The sequence below is a fragment of the Trachymyrmex septentrionalis genome, unplaced genomic scaffold (genome assembly GCF_001594115.1).
Source record: "Trachymyrmex septentrionalis isolate Tsep2-gDNA-1 unplaced genomic scaffold, Tsep1.0 scaffold241, whole genome shotgun sequence".
Lineage (NCBI taxonomy): Eukaryota > Metazoa > Arthropoda > Insecta > Hymenoptera > Formicidae > Trachymyrmex > Trachymyrmex septentrionalis.
The window spans coordinates 83,522-88,619 of record NW_017305399.1 but is presented as its reverse complement, the minus strand read 5'-3'; positions in this window follow the sequence as shown (position 1 = coordinate 88,619).

Below are 5,098 nucleotides of genomic sequence, written 5' to 3'. Positions count from 1 at the left end.
TATATATATATATATATATATATATATATATATATATATATAATTTATATATCTGAAAACTTGCTGTTGAATAAAATCGTAAACATATTAATAATTGTAGAACAGGAGATATTGGCAAGCCTCAATTGTTTATTTTAGCTAATCCTTCTTCTATTAAAGGTAAAATACCAAACATTATTGAATTTTTGGAGAAACAGAATCTTCTTTTAAATTCGCATTCTGTAGAATTCAAAAGGATTTTGATCATCATGTAGATATCGCTTAGGAGTATGTATGTATTAGCCTTTCTTTTTTTTCATCATTCGAAAAATTTCCATCCATTTCTCATCCATTTCTAGATTTCTCAGATTTTCCAAATTCATTGTCATAACAAGAGGAGTATTTTTGTCACTCTACCGGTGAAAATACTGTAAGATAGTACCTTTAGTCATGAAATATAAGTTTAGTTTTCGCGCCTCATAATTGGTGACGTTCCGATCAACCCTATCATCGCCACACGATTGGTCGTGCCTTACGATTGGCCCATCGACAATACCCTCTCGGGATTGATTGAATTATGAATAGTGGGATAAAAGGGGAGAGATCCTTAGCGATTCCTTTGTAAAGAATATAGTTCGTTACCAGACTTCGAATAAAGAAGAACTTAACAGTTAATATCTTTTATACTCGACGACTTTTATACATCTTAGAGTTATACGCCCTTTCCTTCCAAGGAGTTTCTTAGATTATCCCTCCTTTGGATTAATCCTGACTACATTTCCTTCCCTTTTGAAACATTACGATTTCGGAAGATATACACGGGATCGTGTTACTGTCTTACAGCACCTATTTTTTTCAGAAGTGGGATAATAAGTATTCACCTCTGCTTTGTTGTGCCGTGTTTAAGTGTACGAAAAGACGTTCTTCCTTTCGTGTCCGGGAATACCAACGAAGGGCTATATTGCTACTATAGTGATTCAAACGTGAATCGGGAAATCCGACCGCCATTACAGAACATTATCCTTACAAATGCACGTGACTTGATACTCGTTGTTAAGAAGTTGCGTCATACAAAATATCACGTGATCAACGTGTAACGATGGATCGTGCATTATTAGAAGCTCTCGTTTAACGATCTTAAGAAGAAATTAATGAATCTTAGTCTATCCGTTATAGCTGACCGGGAAAAGTGTATTGTTCTTGCGAACCATTGTGAGAGGTTGCATGTTGCACAAATACTCACAGCTATGCCAGGACCCTCTCAAGGAAAGACGGAAATACCGGCCGTTAGCCAGCAATCCACACATATCTCCGACGGATTAAAGGATACAGCGGCACAGGGCCCGTCACTATTAATTGCGCGAAGCTCGTTAGAATAAATGTTACTCGAGCTCACACAACAAATTGCGCAGCAACAGATTGCGCAACAACTTGAGCAATTAGTAAAAGACAGACAGACGACTAATATTGCGTCAGATACTTCATTGAATTTGGAATTCGATAGTAATCGTAACCCGGAAGTTAAGAGCAGTGTTCAGTATACATCGATTCCTGCACACAAAAGACGAATTTCATACGTCCCAAACAAGATTTCCGATGGAAGAGATCACAAACGTTCCTGCTGTCTAACTTTACCCAGTGTTGGCTACTGTTCCACCAGCACAGGCTATTATTCTTTTGGCTTCTCAATTACCAGTGTTTTATGGTTCAGAGGATGACGACGTGGATCGTTGGTTGCTTAAAGTTGAAAACACTGCTGTTGTTCACGAGGTTAACAACAGTATAAAACTACTAGCCGCGACCAGCAAGTTACAGAAACTAGCAAGAGATTGGTTCGATATGGACAATGGTTCCTTTATGAGGTCATGGTTCGTCTTCAAGGTAGCTCTTGTCAGAAAATTTACAAGTATCTTTCAAGGGTGATGCAGAAAGTGGACATCTGTCGTTGGAATTTATCTAAGGAAAGTTTTATGGAATATGTTGCAAAGAAGATTAAGCTACTTCAACCTCTACAGCTTGAACAAAAAAATATTATCAGTTTATTGGTTGGAGGAATTAATAATTTCTCTGTTAGAAATACTGTTGCGTCAATCAACGTTGAAATAGTTGACGAGTTCCTAGAAAGAATGCGTCAATTGACTACAAGTAATACGAGTATGGCGACGCAGAAAAAATTTTCTTCATCTTCGGAGAAAGGAAAAAACAAAAGAAGAGATACGCCTGATTCACCATCGAAGAAAGCGGCTCACTCGAAATTCAAATCAGATGTCTTGTGCGCTTATTGCAAAGCGAAGGGTCATGTCAAGGCTGACTGTTAGAAGCTGAAACAGAAGGAGAATATCTCTCCTAACATCGACTAATAATACCGTGGCAGCTACAAAGTAGAAAGCCAAAATGGAAAGCACATCAACTAAGAACAACTCAACTGAGATGCCAACAAATATAGCATGCGTCAGGGACGACAAGATATCACAAATTCAAACAGACAAATCGGTAGTTAAAGTTAATTACGTTAAGGGAAATAAGTGTGATCTACTAGCTCCTATTGACACAGGTAGCCCAGTATCATTTATACAAAGGTCAGTTTATAAACTCCTTTTCGAATTTTCCATATAACGTAACTAATGCTCAACATTTGCGCGCGGTAAATGATTCGCAAATCAAAGTCATTGGCTAGAAAGATATCAGTATTCGTATTGCCAGAAACTTTTACCCGAGTTACATTTCATATTATCGACAATGATAATTGGTCTACACATTTAATACTACAGATTTTTTTGTTTCAAAACTTAACTCTGATTTTCAAATCGACGGATAAGAAATCTGAAAATAACTTAAAACTAATAAATGAAGTTGCATCAGCGAATATAATTGAGGAAGATGATTTCCCTATTGCTCTTTCAGAAATCAAATTGATTTTGGTCATGATGTTGATAAGCGAACATACGATATAGGAAAAGAATCATATGACAAACCGATAAAAAGGCGAAAAGAACTTGAACCGGTTACAGTCTCACTGAAAGATAATTCGATATTTGCGTATGCCCCTCGGAAGTTTGCATGGACCGAGTGGCTGCAGATCCGTGAGGTTATAAAAAAATCTGTTAAGACGCGGTATTATTAAAGTTGTTCACCGTATTGTACCTGTAAGCGAAATGGAAATTTGCGATTGTGTGTTGATTTCCGTCCCTTAAATGACAGGATAGTAAAACAGAAGTATCCTTTTCCAGTCATAGAAGACTGTCTATCGCAATTAGCTAATAAAAACGTTTTTACTCTTTTAGATTTGAAAGAAAGCTTTCACGCTATTCCAATATCTCCAGAATTCACTTCTCTTTCGCTACGCCAGACGGACAATATGAGTATGTAAAATTACCGTTTGGGTATTGGGAATCCTCAGCAGAATTCCAGAAGCGTTTATTACGCGTCTTAGGACCATTAATACGTCAAGATGAGGTATTACTTTATGTAGACGATATCTTGATTGACGAAACGTGGATGAAAATTTAAAGATTTTGTCACAATATATTGTATTTGTTAAAGCAACACGCTTTCGAAGTTAATTACAATATAAGAAATGTCAGTTTCTAAAAAGAACGGTTGAATATTTAGGATATATTTTGACTACTCAGGGAATTACCCCGAGCGAGCGGCATATAAAAGCCGTCAAGAAATTCCCAGCGCCTAAAAATATTCATAAACTTCAGAGATTCCTAATTTAGTTAGCTTCTTCCGAAGATTTGTTCCTAGATTCGCCGAGATAGCTAAACCACTTTATTCGTTACTTAAAAAATCAGCAACGATTGAATTTAATGAACAATGCATAACAGCATTTAAAAAATTAAAATCATCACTTGTTACCTTTCCGGTGTTGCAATTATATGATCCGTGTTGCGAGACGGAGTTGCACACGGATGCAAGTTCAATTGCTTTAGCAGCAATTCTTCTACAGAAGCAAAATTCGGGTTTACGGTCGGCAATTGCCTAGTCTAGCAACGAATGCCGCAGAAAGTCGTTATCATTCATTTGAACTGGAAATGTTAGCCGTGGTTAAAGCAATCGAAAGATTCCATATTTATTTATATGGTGTTAAATTTACAGTAATTACCGACTGTCACGCAATTGTGTATGCGATTAATAAAGCAAATTTGAATTCGCGTATTGCGCGCTGGGCCATTCGATTACAGAGCTATGACTTTAATGTTCAGCACCGACAGGGAAATAGGATGATGCATGTGGATGCTTTAAGCCGCATAGTAGCTTCGGTTGAAACTATTCCGCTTGAAAAATAATTACAGTACCGACAGCTGTCAGACCTACGAATTCGTACAATCTTAAATCATTTCGAAGAATTAGAACATGACAAATTTACGTTAATAGAAGGATTAGTTTACAAAAAAGATAACTATAAATCTCGCTTTTATGTACCTGATTGTATGGTGGCTATATAACAAATATCTTCCGTGTATATCATGATAATAACACCCATTGCAGAGTTGAAAAATACAGGGAATACGCAATGACTAGTGGTTCCCGTCTATGCGTAAACAAAGACAGTCATATGTAGACAATTGTTAGGGATGCCTCGTAGCTAATGCTTCAGTCAACACAAAAGAGAGTGAATTACAATTAGAAAAAACCTCCCAGCTTCTTATGTATATTGTACACATAGATAATTTCGGTCCATTGATAGAATCTACGAGTGAACGTAAGCATGTTTTAGTATTGATAGATTCTTTTACAAGATTTACTTGGCTTCTCCCAGTAAAGACTACAAATTCACGAGAATCAATTGAAAATATAATTCCGATCTTTAATGTCTTTGGTAATACCTTGGTATCAGACCGTGGAACTTCATTCACCTCTTCTGAATTCTCTGAATTTATACAAAAAAGAGGTATTAAACATAGATTGGTTGCTGTAGCCGCTCCTTGGGCTAATGGTTTAATCGAACGTGTGAACCGTTTTCTAAAGTCATCTCTACGTAAAGTTGTCGAGGATCAACTTAATTAGACTGATAGTGTAATTCAATACACCATCAACAACACCTATCATTCCACAATAAAGTGTTCTCCATCAAAATTGCTTTTCAGATAGGAAAAACGTAATCAAATAGATT